Consider the following 15801-nt stretch of genomic DNA (forward strand, 5'->3'; position numbering starts at 1 on the left):
ACCTGCACAGTGACCGGATGTTTGACAGGAACGCTGCTGCCAAAATTAACCTCAAGAACGAAAATACTCCTGTCTTGCTTTCTGGCACGGTTGCAGGGACATATACAAAAATGGAAATGTTGTCTTCAAGTCTACGTCAGTTATTGTACCAACTAAATCGAATTGAACAGTATAATGTGGACTATATTATTTTCATTGGAATTTCATTTTAGCTGAAAATAGATTTTCAATGTTTCACGATGATCTTATTTTCACTTTGTCTAGTCTGACTACATGCAAAGTAAAGAAACAAAATTCACTTGGATTTTATTTTAACGGAAAAAGGTTCAAGCCAAATCTAGGTGAAATAAAGTATTCCACAGTATCCCTGAAGATTTGTTGCTGAATACGAATAAGACCCTACGTTAAAAACTAACGGTTTCTCTTTCCTTGCTACTTTGATTCAAAGTGATAAAAATAGAAGTGTCTCTATTCATTCTACGTCAGTCGGTTTTACTTCAGCATTGTCTCGAAGATTTATTATTCACTGGGTCTTCGATGACATCATGGAGTGAGACTGGAGGTCAGAAAGGTAATGAAGGCTTCGCTGCAGGGTCATCCACAGAGGCTTAGAAATAACTGATAGATTTTATCGTGCTTGCGTCACCAGCTTTGTTGGGCCAGGTCCTCAGACCCTGGAGGCAGACGTTGTCGACTATGAGAGTTATTGATGCTATTGTAACAACAGTGACGTACTCTTTAACATCTGACACAAGCCAGCCATCATAAACGTCATTCTCTTCAAAGCCAATCAAGCGATGAGAACTGGCCAGTCCCAACGATGGTAAAACAGGTACCCTGGCTGGAAACAAAAAACAGGTCTAAACTCTGACGGAGTTACTAGTCACGACTTAAATCAAGAGGCTTTATTTTGGTGCTAAATTAGGAAACATGACGAAATGCAGCTTGTTTTGTTAAGATTATATTTCTACAGAGTAGTTGTCGTGTAGGTTCAGAACGGATCATCTTTGGGGGTAAAGCGTATTGTTTCAGAAATGTCAAATGTGTTGTTTGTATCCTGTATTCATGGATACCAGTATTGTGTTTGCTAATAGCACGTCAGTTAGGACTCGAAAAAGGAGATATCTTTCCTGTGCTATTTGGTTTACGGTAGTCTGTTCGAAACTTTTATATCCTGGTATTTCGCCGACCGAGATCCTAAGAAACGAGAACAATTTGATGAAAGTGTTTTCTTAAATGGATAAAGCAAATTAAGGGTTAGATGATATGTATTTATCGAATTTATGGAAACATGTTTTCCTTGCCTACACTGCAATAACAGATCGTATCTGTAAACGAATTGTGGTTATGTGTCGGAAATGATTACCTTAAATTTAATTGCAATGAATTGAATTATATCGATATTAATGAGCTAAAACAATGGAGTACTCATAATTATAGCACGCAATGAATGCGTATGATAAGGATAAAGTTTGGATGTAAACAAAACATGCCTGTAATACACTACATCAGACAAATCTGATCATTTTTTAATGTTGCTGAAGTAGTTTTCGATTCGTCATAAACTTTATACATACACCGTTTAGAGTCTCGAATGTGTACAACGAGTACAAAGGTGTAGTACAGCAATGCGCAGATAACGAAATTAGACACACCGTGGGGCAATGATTAGAGTACCAGTCTCACTATCAAAGGATAGTGAGTTCGAGACCCGGTATGTGTAAGTCAAGAAGAACGAACCCACTGTCATCGAACTGTGAGTTCGAGGCTTCAGCACGGTGTTACGCCCCTGAGCGAGGCACTTTACTCCTCATTGCTACATTGGGTAGTGGGATATGGGTACCTCATCCTGTAATTTGGCGTTCGCCCGTTTGATGATTCATTCAGATATAAAAAAGAAAGAAATAAAAAAAAAAGAAATATTAAAAAAGCGAGTTACGAGAATGCCGCACAGGCTTCTGTGCAAGGTTGAACTTCAGTAACCTTGAAAGTGGAGGATAGAGCTTAGTCTTGAACAAAGTGAGCACAAATGAACAGCATGGTGTCCTACCAATAAATTGCAAACAAGTTACACAATGTGTGAAATGGTGGTATCAATAAAAGGAGTAAATTTGGTCATTTTTTAAATGTGGTAATATGTCTCGTTGGCGTCTCCTAGAATGAGTGGTAAGCAGACGATGAATGGTATTTTTTTGCATTTTTGATCACTAATACTTTCCCTGCCAGACAGTATCACATCCTCATCTGCCAAGTCAGTAAAAAGTGGTATAAAGTCAAAAAAATTATGTATTTTCACCAACTTAGCTTAGTCTGGCAGCTTTAATTAGCAAAAATTATTTTTACAGTATCTATGTTTACAGGCGCCTTAACACGATCAATTTTTCTTAATTGCACCATATGGAACATGTCATGCTTCACTAGTTTTAACACCTTGACCTGCAGGTGACATATGAACTTGAGAGAATGGGGAAAATGGATGTTACCCGTGCAGGGCAGTCAAGTGAGAACATAAACACACTGTAATAGTACTACAACGGATACATAATGGTGCTAGCTTTTTCACGTCGATCGTACGTCGATTTGTCAATGATGGAAAAAGTGCCTCTGCTTTGACCATTTATTGAAGAAATATTTCGAATGAGGTGGTGAGTGTACCAATCGATAGTTGTTGGCAAGGTTTTGCGAGAATTTGATGGCATTGCTTCCGGGGAAATTATATTATCCATGCTAAATTGAATATGCCGCTGAAGTGTAACGAAGTAGATTTCGGCCATTTCTACGACCCTTTCGATATTTTACAGTTGAGAAAAGCGATAGTTAAAACGTCCCTGGTTGTTGTGGGATTTTAAAACTCACATAACGGCTGTAAACAAAGGGCGGAACGTCACACATATAAATCACATCAATGAAAATACATTCGCGCCAAGACTTCCTGGTCACGCGCCAACAGAAGGCCGAAACGCTCTATTTACATATGTGTCACGGTGTCGAAGCTGTTTGTTTGATGTTGCGTTGTGCTGTACAGTGTCTTTGAGGAGGGAGCCACACATGCTCATTGAATTGAATCGACACCCGTGCACACACTGTTCTTGTGTAGGAATGAATGTGGGCGAGTCGCCACAATATGCCATCGTCAATTAATTGCGGAAAAGCACGTTGACCTTGGGAATTTGGCTCGTGGGACATGTCAGGTAGGTAACTTCTGAATAAAAATTTACCAGGGTGGCGTTACGACTTTTGGCAAAACATTTAGTGGCCTGAGGCAGCTTGGCCCGTTTATGAGTAGGCAATGTTATCTCCGAACTCCGTGCATTTTTACTTTCGATTTTACGTTATGATAAAGTTATTCTAAATGCATATACCAAATACTGCATTCTTGAAATGTTTTCAACACCGTCAAAAAAGTCGCACGATTCATACTGAAGACGATTCACAACAAAATTTGAAGAAAATCTGAGAGAAAGTAAATTAAGTCGATAAAAATCGCGTCACATGACAAAATAAAAATATCAGCATTTGCAAATATTTGATAAATGTATTATACTATTAAAAAGGCTTATTATATCATTATTAAAGCATAACACGATTGGAACTAATTTGGGATAATTGGACGGTGAAGTAATGTCGATTTAATCTGCAAATGTTAACTCATCCGCTTGTTAGTTTTAACACTTGTTTTTATGAGTAATTTGTAATATTGCAACATTCAGCCATATGGCACCTAATCCTTTTGAGAAATTTGAAAAATATGGAGATCTAATTATCCCAAATTAGTTCCAATCGTGTTATATTCATATCATAATTTATATATGAAAATCTTATTATATCATTATTATAACATATTCATATCATATTTCCGCCGTGATACATGATAGGAAGTTACACGGCAATGACATAATTTCACTTGGTCCTGGCGATTTCAAAGAAATCTCCACGTGCTTATACCGAAAGCTGCCAGTATTGCTGATTAAATAAAGTCAGTGATTCTCTGGTCAAAACTAGTGTATGAAGGTAATCAGAAATACGCACCCAGAAGAACAAAATTCGCATCTATCGTAGAATAGACTACGTAATCTGGCAGTCATTTTCAAATTTGACTGAAGTATGTATAAAAGTATATGATTGGAGATGATATCAAAATTTGGACAAATATGAGTGAGATAGACAGGGCAGTGGGCTATCACTTCCACATCGAATACATAGCTTAATCACACGACTTTTGGAGTTTAACTCGACATAGTGGAAAATGACTATTATTTCACAGAAACGTCTGACCTGTTAATAAGTTAATGAAACAAGCACGTCATGCAAGCCCGCTGCGAAGCATATGGTGTTAAAGTACTCATACTCAAATTACATAAAGAGAAAGTAAAGTTGCAGATACTTATAAAATGCTGGTGAAATATCGCGGCAAGTATATTACTTACAGACCATAACGTTGACTTATCACCTGAGTCTCCTTAAATATTGGACAATATCGAGTGTGATATTGCGATGAGATCGCTAAATACCAAGAGACAGACAGCTGAATAGCGACAGTGTTATGTGCAATAATATTCTAGAAACCAGATAAAATGGTTCCCCTGTAAAGTTTACACTGTGCACTATTAAAACAAATGTAACGTTTCAAATTACATGCCATAGATAAAGTTGCACACGAAACAAGGTAGTAAAAATATTTATAACACAGCAACGTGAACCAACAGACTTACTTTAACTCATCCAAACATCGATTGTCATCCTTTGGCCAATGAGAGACTGTTTGCTACGAATATTGTGATTGACTCGTTTTGTCGTATCATCCACGCGGCAGCATGTGACTGGTTTCAAACAAGAGATGGGTACGAGACCAGAGACATGCTCTGTGCACGTGATCATAGGGATGGCCCTGTTAACTTTATTATTGCTTCCAGTGTGGTATTACAATTCAACAAAAGTTGTGATAGAAACGTCTATGCTCAGAGGAAAATTTCACTTATGGTCATAAATCAAATTGCACACGAAACGCGATAAACAAAATGTCGGTAACGTAGCAACGTGAGTAAACAAACAAAAGTAACTCACATTGAATTGGATTCCATTTCTTTACTTTCAGACCAATCAGAAAATGTACTCAGTGGAAATGTTGAATTGTGATTGACTCCCTTTGTCACATCGTCCAATCGTTCTTTGACACCAGGAGTCTATGCCTGATTGACAGTGCAAACGATATTTACCAGACGAAGTCTGTCCGTCGGGCCCAGACGACGCTGGAGCCGCAAGGTGTGAATCATCCAGATCCTGTATGGACCACTAGACTGCAACATGAAGTAGGTATTTCAATTTTCGTGTCTTTTTCGAGTGCATAGCATTTCAATCAATCGGTCAATTATTGAATCAGTCAATCAATCAGCAAAGTTTGTAGAGCGCCAAAATCCAAAACCAGTGTTTTACTTTATGACGCTAAATGATTAAACCATATTTTATACTCTGGAGATGCATGTGCGTTTCCAGTTTTCTTTGGAAGTTTCCAAGTTTTGGGATTTTCTAATGTCGAGTGGTTGTGTATTCCATTGTTTGGGTGCTGCGTAAGAAAATGCTCGGTCACCATAGGTGATGGTTTTGTAGGTAATAGATGTTAAGTTACTTTGTGGATGAACAGAGAGTACGAGTTGGAATATAGGGCTGGAGTTGATCACTGATGATGTACGTAGGAGTCTGATTGTGAATATCCTTGAAAGTTGACTGCAAAATTTTGTAGATAATTTTGAGACGAACTCGTAACCAAGGGAGATGGGTTAGAATTCGGGTGATCTTCGCAATTTTCCTGGTGCGTGTGATTATTCTCGCATTTCAAGTTTTAGACAAGTTGGTAGAACCTTCACATATTTTCAGGATTTTTTATATCGATTTTGTCGAACATGTACGCACAGTCGACACAGATTCTGCGTACTCCAGAGAATGGCAATTTCTTTACCTCAGTTATGTATTATTTTCTCGTATATTACCATTATTACATAATTCATTTCGTGTTGGACTACATGATCCATTATTCCTGAGATGAATACTGTGTCACTGATTAGTGTACGGAGACGAGCTGGAAAACCAATACATTGATACCATTACGTTCCTCGAACTTTGAACAACAATTCTAAAGTCAACCTATTTCTTAATCCTACCTCATGAACAATCACACGTTACAACATTCTACATTTTGCATAGCAAATGTTCCGAAAGATGGCCTTTTTTCCTGGTTTGTCCTTGTAATCAATTGTTCAAATTGTTAGAACATATACGTTGTCTTTCCTTATGGCAGCGTTCACGTAAAGTCTGAAAACGATGTGTAGTAAGCTCGACAACGGTGAAGCTGCTTTTCGAAACCACGTTTGATTTTTTAAAATATTTTCGTGACTATCAAAGCAGTTCCATTCCTTTTGTCCTTGTATCTTCAAGTTGCTAAAACCAGCTCAGTGATATTATCAGCGAGCTTAAATTTGATGTTTAACTTTCGCAGAGTTTAGAGCATTTCTATCAACCGTACATTCTAACACGACACAAATCTTCCTCATAGAATACGATACTATGGTAATTTATCTCTCAGAGATATGCTTTTTTCTAATGAACGGTCAATGCTATATAAGTCACATCTTGTCAAACTAAATCATCCGGTATTCCTGACAGCAGTTCTACGTCACCGTTATTTTGTACAAGTGTACGGAGATGAATTTGTTTAGCCATTCAAAGGACATTTTGATTATCTATTTATACCATTGTCTTTCTTCTACTTGCGAAATCAATGTGAGAGTCAATCAGTTCCTAATTTTTATTCATTGGGGAGAGTGACTAACACATCAAGAACAACCAGAAATCACGATTTTCTACATCGTTTTTCCTAGATGTTCTGAAAGATTAACTTTTCCTGATTTGTCCCTCTTTGTATGCACTCAAAAGTCAGTTGCTCAAAATGTCTGAATACGGGACTGCTCTTACTTCTACGGCGAGCCATTATTTCAATGTAAGTTCAAAACACGATTTTAAACGGTGTTTTAGCCGGGAATTTTTAATCAGCTCGACGAGGGACTACTTGAAGTAGTTTTCGATATTATCTTTGTTGCCTTTTGCAATAAATGACTAGAAAACATGCATCTTTCGTCAAAGCACTTTTGCTCAATCTGTGGAGTTTCATCTGAGTGAGACAGGGATCTTACGTCCGAGCAGGCTTTAACAGTCGAAGCCGTCGCATGTCACATAACCTGAAAGTTTGTATGTTTAAACCTCATACACTATGCTATCAATGCGATTACTGTTATAATAAGTTTTCGGACCCTCTGTATGACGTCGTTTGAAATAATTCAAATCGTGACGAAATGGCAAACGTTTGCTTTTATGATATTTCGTCTGTTTCTTTAAAGACCGACTGAAGCAAGGAGCATGGTTGTGTGATCTTTATTACAGCCACGTCGCTCCGCATGCCCGCAAATGTCCACGGTCCATGATCAGGCGAGTTGTAGTCAAAGTTGAATGGCCGATGACTTGATGAACAAATACGGTACGATCGTTCATATATCCTTTACGTCGAGCGTTGCAATTTCATTTATTTATTTATTTATTAATTTATACAATAACGTAATACAGTTTTGACGCTAGGCTTGACCTCACGTCGTCTTTGTTTGAAGTTCATTAATAACTGCCTATTCTATGCAGTTCAATATTCCTGTTTTCATCTACCAATTTTTGTATCCAACATGTAGATATGTCTCTTTAATCCTGCTCTAGTTTGCTATGAAGAGACTTTCATCGATTCAAATACCAAAACTTCCTTCTTCGTCGATATTCTCAAGCCTACCTAAATCAGTCGGTCTGGAATATTTAGCTTGTTGACCATCTATACATTTGTGGTATTGTTCTATCGGTAAACCTGTCATCAGCTCAAGTGGTAAAATATGGATATCGTTGTTCGTTGTAAACCGGTGAATTCCTCACTATTAGTTTTAGTGTTTCATAAGAACCGTTCTTCTATCGCGTTCCTTCGTCAAAAATTAGAATTGTCTAACCCAATCTACCAAATATTTCGACCCAATCAACCTGATTTACACTAAAACGCGGTTTTCGCTTCAATTGTTTCTTTTTATTACGACCGTGACAATAAGATAAATATTCAAGCAAATAAACACACGAACAGCAGATGATAGAGTCCGTGTTGAACGGTCCTTCAGTCAACTTAATACTCGGGTTTTAATAAAAGTCCTCCTATAGAAAATAACAGTAATCGGTGAATATCTATCTTGTATCTCAACAGAATCTCCTTCATTTTCCTTGTGGTACTGACTGTGTCTGCCGTCGTCAAAGGTAATACAACTAACAACAAAACATGTCTTCAAGCTAGAGATTTATACAATCGGACATTTTAGAAATTTGTAAGGATCGCTGGTACGCTTCACATCAATTATAAATTTTGTTCAAAACCATTGTCAGCTAATTTATTCTGTGCTTAAGAAATGACGTTGAGTTTCAAACTACACTGCAGGTGGCACCCACTGAAGTTGAATTGCAGCAGACGAATATAAATGTTAGTGAGGGTTACGAATAACGTCAACATCAAACACATTTTCTTCTGTTGTGAGCGATTAATTTTATATTATGCCATCCGAATCCATACATTTGTTCCTCTTGACTTGTTCGTCACATGTGCCCGCCTGTATTCATCAAAGCTGTGAAAAGCTGGGGCAATCCAATGTACTTCGAAGTGGCTGACTACCATTTTGGTGGACAAGACAGCATTAATTATAACCATTCATCGCACTAAATTAGAATTTTCGAATTCATTCGGTGACAAATTTACTGAAATGGAAAGTTGTTTGTTTTGGTGAAAACGAATATAAAGTTGACGAAAGCAAATGTGCTCATGTTTATTCATTAGGATGTGATCAAACGAACGAAAGTGAATCATAATATTATCTTCTAAAACTTGGATAAGTAAAACAGTTCCTTTAGAAGAATTGTGATCAAGTTGGTCAGTTTTGGTGGCATTCAAACTCATACACTTGTTTTATGATACATCGAATCCAAAAACGTATCATGAAGGAAATATTCCCCGCTATGTTTTAAACCGTCGTGAAATGAAAATAAACGAATAAAAATTCGAAAAATAAAAGATATCCTTACCCTATTTTTTGAAAGGCATGAATTTAGATCGGCATATTTCTTTTTATTTTGGCCTAATAAGAAATTTTATTTATCAAACTGTAATTACATTTCAGCAATGACAACAACTCCAACAGAAGAAATAGGTATGTGTGGGCTGTTTATGGATATTTAGCAGATATTTTGGATATTTGGTTATATAAGATTTGGTTATATAAGATTTGAAACAATACTAAATATGTTATACTGAAAATGAAAGAAATGTATCGTATTTCACCGACTAGAAATAAGCAGAAATATGATTGAACAACAAAACAAAGTAAAAACCAAAAGAAACAGGGAAACATGAGAAAGCTATTAAGAGCAATGGAAGGAATTATTGAGAAATATTGTGGCGGAGAGACATTTTAGAACAAGAAGAAACTGTGATCACAAAGAAAACAAAGGCTGCAAAATAATAATGTTTAGATAAAAAGATGGTGAAAATAAAGGGCGAAATTCCTCGTAAATAGAGCAAGAAAGATCAGTGAACAGGGAAGTAAAAACATTGACAAGTACGTAAACACAGACTCCCAAACGATGCGAAGGAAGCAGATCAGAGTAAGATTTTCTCTTGATTTTTACTCTCTGTGATTTCAGAATAAATATTTAAATGTGAAAAAGTTGATTGAAACCAGTGAATAAAATATCGAAGCGAGAAGCTCAGCGTGAATTCGCGTTTAACTCTTTTATTTGTTATTGTTTTCATTTTTCCCTAGAAACGTCTGAACCTACAGCTGACGCTTCTGACGGTAAGTCAACCGAAAATGCATGTCACTTCCCAGGCGGAAGTCTTGGGCAATGCCGTTATATAATGACTTCGAATGTTATGCGACATTTGGTAGTACCGTGTTTTGCAATGTCACTAATCATTACTGTAGTCGGCGAATATTTCATGCGAGTAACATATGTACACTATTTAGAAATTCTAATTCCTCATGCATATTTGTTAGAAACAAAGTCAAAAATATGTATTAGTGATACAGGATGTTACCTCGTAAAAGTCAAAGATAGTGAACAAAGTAATAAAACTAATGACCAAACTAACTGAATGTCAACATTCTTTTCCAGATGATGGTGTAACACAAGGTATAAACATTCAATTCATTTTCTAGATCGTGTTATTTTTGCTGAGTAAAAGTTTATGTGCGGTCTTTTTATGGATACTTAGGAGGTACTGTAGACATTAATTTGTTTAACGAATTAGGTTATTTAAAATTTAAAATAAGGATAAATTCAACTCTTTTATATGTTGTGGTTTTTGTTCTGGTTTTCCTCGGATTCTTCTGAACCTGCAGCTGATACTTCAGATGGTAAGTCAACCGAAATGGCATTTCACTTCTCAAAGGCAAGGCTTGGTACGATGCCGTTATAATGACTTCGAAAGTTATGTGAAAATCGATTGTACTGTGTTTTGCAATGTTACAAATTATTACTGTAGTCGGCGAATATTCCATACGGGTAACGTATGTACACTTTGAAATTCAATTTGTTGATGCCTATTTATGAGGAAACAAATTCCAACAAATATGTATTGGTGATATAGGATTTTATCTCGTAAAAGTCAAGATGGCGAACAAAGTAATAAAACTAAGGACCAAACTAACTGAATATCAACATTCCCTTCCAGATGATGGTGTAACACAAGGTATAAACATTCAATTCATTTTCTAGATCATGCTTCTTTATGCTGAGTAAAACTTTATGTGCGATCTTTTTATGGATACTTAGGAGTTATTGTAGATATCATTGTATTTAGCTTATTCGGCTATTTAAGATTGAAAACAAGAAATTCAAAGAATAAGGGGTTTTATTGTTATTCTGATAAAAAGGAAAGAAATGTACCATATTTCAAAAACAAAGCAAAGAAACGAAAAAGAAACAAAGAAAACATGAGATAGCTATTGACAACATTAGGAGGAATTATGGAAGACATTTTAGAAAAAGAAAAAACTGGAGATGACAAAGAAACAAGGATTTCAAAAAGTAATGTTAAAAAAATAGGTATTGGAGACTCAAATAACGGTCAAAATTCCAAGTAGAGCAAGAAATACCAGTAAGGGAAGTAAAAACCTAGACATTTCGTAAAGACAGAATCCCAAATGATGAGAAGGAAGCAAATCAGAGTAAGATAATCTCTTTCAGAATAAGTATTAAATGTGGAAAAGTTGGCTGAAACTAGTTCATAAAAGATTGAAGCGAGAAGCTCAGTGTGAAGTCGTGTTAAAGTCTTTACTTTTTGTTGTTGTTGTTGTTTTCCCCAAATCTTCTGAATCTGCAGCTGACTCTTCAGATGGTAAGTAAACCGAAAAGGTATTTCATTCCCCGGCACAACGCTCGGGTACGATGCCGTTGTTATGACTTCGAATGTTATGAAACGCGTTTTGGGGATATTGCAAGTTTTGACTGTAGTCGGCGAATATTTCATCCAGATAACGTATGTACTCTTTGGAAGTTCAAGTTGCTCATGTATATTTATGGTCTCATAATGGGGGAACAAATTCAGCCAATATGTATTAGTGAAACAGGATTTTACCTCGCGAGGTCAAAGTTAGCCGTCTCAGCATAAAACTAACCGAATTAACCGAATGTTCAACATTCCTTTCCAGCCGACGGTGTAACACAAGGTATGAAGTCATTTACTAGATCATGTTTTTTTCTGCTGAGTAATATATTAAAGAAAAGTAAACAAAAGTTAAGTGAAGACAGCAAAGCTTTGGAATGGATCATTAGATTATGGGAAGGGATGGTCGCAATAATGACATGCAAATTTGTTTTCCTTTTCAAATTAATTTGATAATTTTTTTGAATTTTGTACCCCTCATTCTCGCACCTATAGGTCAACGCTCTTGTAAATACTTTTTTCGAAAAGAAAAGAAATATTTTCTTTGCAACAACTTTGACACTATTATTGACAATACTCCCGACATCTAATGGTCGACTCTTTATCCTTTACATGTACATCCTTTCTCAGACTACCTCCCTTTTTACCTCCATGCTGCCTTCATGAGTACAATGCATGACACTCCCTAATTGTTGGTCAATTTCTCTTTCAATGCCCATGTTGTGTATTATTGCGCTGGTGAACTTTTAACTCTTTACTATTCATTTGCCTCATCGATTACTCCCTTTCAAAGTAAGTAGTTCATGGGGTGCCCGTCAGATTTTCTCATGATAAATTGAACTTATGTCAATCAGTCAGAATCTAACATCTTCGTTGACTTGATACAATGCATCATATTTTGAAAAGCTAAAATGTAAACTTTCTCTTGTACACACCACACATAAAATTATTTTCTATGTTGTAAGGTCATTGAAGATACCAATATTTTGCTGCTAAGCATTTTGTAAATCATGTACTATAAATGTCACTAAATTACAACATTGTATGAACACCTTCTACAGTCGATTCTTTAGATGAGATAGAGTTTTTTGTAAGAATGTTTCGCTTAGAATTAGTTTCAAAAGTACGTTCAATAATCATGTCAAAAATGCAAAAATTAATATCTGTATAAAACAGATATCAAAATTGACTCGACTGTTTGACACATATCACGCATTAATCATCAAATAGGAGCAAATATTTCTGGTAATCGATGGTCACTTTAAAACTTTGTTAAACTGTCTTCTTGTGTACTTTCCTGTAGACGGTGATTCACACTACTCCAGGTAAAGAATCAAAACGTTTATTTTTTCATCACATTCGTACCCCTGAAGAGGTTACCAGACGAGGTCGTAGTTTGGTGATATTACTGCTACAATACATGAAACAAAATAAAACTGAATATTATTCTTGATTGCTTTGATACTATATGATGTACTATAATGTACCAGGAAATTGATGACGATGCCACGTTGTGAATGAAAAAGGAATACAGTTATACTGTCATGTTTCTATGATAAAATACGAGCACGCAGGATATTTTGACAGACACGTATTGCTTTTGTTGCTATTTATTGTTAGTACCTTGTTATAGTTATAATCTTCGTAAAGACAATTTATACTATGTTGTTATGCATATGTATTACTTTAAAATCTTCTACGATAGATTATAATGGTGTGTACACCTATTTTTCGAAAAGTTCAGCGATGTATTCGTTACTTTGATTGAGTTTGCCTGCGTTCTGTTACAGCGTATTATGTATGCATGTGCGTTTACGTTATTGAACTCCAGTTGCGGGCAGAGGTAGTGATCAAAACTTGATTACTGAAGCACCAGTTTGCCGAGAGGTTTTTGATTACCAACTTCTTCGCCTTGATGAGCAGGTACTATAGGTACCTTTTTGAATCTCACATTCTCATTCTCCGTCTTTTTCAGACAGCGGATCTGTGACACAGACAACCTGTATGTTCATCTACACCTTAACGTGTTTAGTAATGGCGGTCCTGAATTTTGCAAACTATTAGACTTGAGGGTAAGTGATCTGTTTTCATAGAAATTTAGAAAGGCAATTGTAAAGGTGTATGGTCTTTTGCCATATTCGGCTGGGGAAATGCAAGCTAATAGCGTAAGATTTTATAGGAAAATGTTAATCGTATCTAAATCACTACATCACTAGGCATATGATCACAGTAACAAGGGCAACGTCAATGGCAACTCCGATGTTACAAAATATTTCACCAATGGGAGTAATAGTGTTAAAGGACCTCGACAGAAATATCAAAGTCATGTAGACTAAAACTATTTGAAGAGAACATCAGCACTGCTGAAAATACAATGCAAACGGTTTCCTTCCAGTTTGACTAGAGGAAGACAGTCCCTACGCTTTCTCGCATAAAATTTGAACATTGTAATGTTTTATTCCATGTTGTAAATAATCTCATTCACCTTGAGTGTACACCAAAATATTTCTAAAACCCTTCCTCTACCATTGCAATGTATTTATATTGAAGCGCACGTTCATGGTGAATGATATATTTCATTGCAGTGATGTTCCAGACTGAGATGTCACGCTGATGGGCCCTAGCAAGGAACAGCATCCAAAGAATTTGTCATGGTTTTCTTCTCTAATATCTTCTAGTATTAATATCTAAAGCTACAGCAGTTCAATCCGAAACACATAATTTTGTCCTGCAGTTGTCATATTTTCGTCATTTCTCCCAAAATGTATAGGCTTTTGTTACTCCCGACATAATACATCTGTTTCGTTCATTTAAATATCCCAGAAGCGAATTGAAAAAGGAAAACAAGTGAACATCATTTGATGTTACCAACATCGTGAACATAGCATCGACCCTATGACTTTCTCAAGTGATCACACTTTCTGCAGCCGGTAAAAGTAACTGCGCTCCATACGTCTCCAAATAAAAAAGAAATTCATTGAACATAAATGTTCGCTAATAATCATTATAATAGCGCGGTCTTGAATCCAGAATTTGTCAAAATAGTGTTTAAAACAAACAAAGGAACATGTTAGCATGGTTATTCTATTAATAGCACAAGACTGAATTGCTGTAGATAAGTTCTTTTATACTTACTTAATTCAACTTAAAATAAGCAATGCTCTGTGAAATCTGAGTGATAGCAAATAAATAACGAAGAGAGCGATTTCAAATAATATTGAATGTTTGAACGCAACCAGATATCTCTTCAACTGTCAGCTGAGCCTATGTACCTGCTGACGTACACAAACGTTATGTAAAAATCGATGGCTTTTCGGAATTTGTAATTTTCCCAGTGGTTCCTGACATGTATTCATGAACGTTGGTGCATGTGATGACGGTACTATGGACGATAAACTAATGAATTATTCATTACCTGATGTAATGCATATTTGCATTGGTATAATAAGACTCCGTACCTGATGTTTTGCATCAACTGAAATAATTGTATGTCGTTATCTCCTGGCTGGGACTTTTCCTCCTTCGTCACGCATTCTCGCTTGACAGACCCTGAATATTGTGATTCTGTAGTGCGCCCTCAAACAGTATAACATCAACCAGATGTCCACCTTTGTATTTCGACAAAAAGCAACAATCTGCATTGAACACGTCCCGGCTACTGAAGTTGTCGTTCCTTTACTGCACAGTGGGCAAGGAGTGTGGTCTGGCGAGCGAGGTGACAGGACTGAAAGGTTTGGAGCGTTCCAACCAGGATTAGCTACATTGTAATTCCATTTATAATTTCATTTCAATTTTAAAATTACTTAATCTGAACATGTAGCATGTCTCAAAACACTGACATTTTGCATTTCATCACTTGACAGTTCTGTCTTGTCAACGTTTGCATAACGAATTAAAGTATCACATAAAAATCACAAGATGTCTGCAATGTAAATTCTTCAAAGGTGATGTGAGTGGACAAGAGGTTGTTTGCAGAGGGTCTATCGAGCGAATGTACTGATTGAATGTAAATTCACGGTTTCACTTCTTAAATATCTCTCCTTTCTTTGTTTCAAAATTCTAAAGGAGGGAGGTACCCCATACAAACGGTTTCCTTCCAGATTGACAGGAGGAAGACGGTCCCTCTCTCGCACGAACATTGAACGTTGTATTGTTTTGTGCCATTGCAAATTATCTACAGCCCTACCTACACCAGTGTGATATACTTTGTTTACATTGAAACGCACGTTCATGGTGTCAAATACTATCATGGATTCCTTACCACCTAGATTTCTTCATGCACGATTTCACTAATC

The 15801-nt window shown here is 36.4% G+C and overlaps 2 long non-coding RNA genes across 3 annotated transcripts; both read left to right on the forward strand.

Annotated features, from left to right (window-relative positions):
• The first annotated feature begins 9237 nt into the window (after positions 1–9237).
• Positions 9238–12820, forward strand: LOC139144083 (uncharacterized). Of its 2 annotated transcripts, XR_011554726.1 has the most exons (7): positions 9238–9269; positions 9882–9914; positions 10234–10251; positions 10793–10810; positions 11444–11458; positions 11772–11789; positions 12810–12820. It is a non-coding gene; the product is annotated as an uncharacterized lncRNA (long non-coding RNA). The 2 variants fall into 2 exon arrangements; XR_011554727.1 differs by lacking the exon at positions 11444–11458.
• LOC139144082 (uncharacterized) lies at positions 12817–15423 on the forward strand. The gene is made up of 2 exons (XR_011554725.1): positions 12817–13578; positions 14092–15423. It is a non-coding gene; the product is annotated as an uncharacterized lncRNA (long non-coding RNA).
• Positions 15424–15801: the final 378 nt, after the last annotated feature.

The sequence above is a fragment of the Ptychodera flava genome, chromosome 11, assembly GCF_041260155.1.
Source record: "Ptychodera flava strain L36383 chromosome 11, AS_Pfla_20210202, whole genome shotgun sequence".
Classification (NCBI taxonomy): Eukaryota; Metazoa; Hemichordata; class Enteropneusta; family Ptychoderidae; genus Ptychodera; species Ptychodera flava.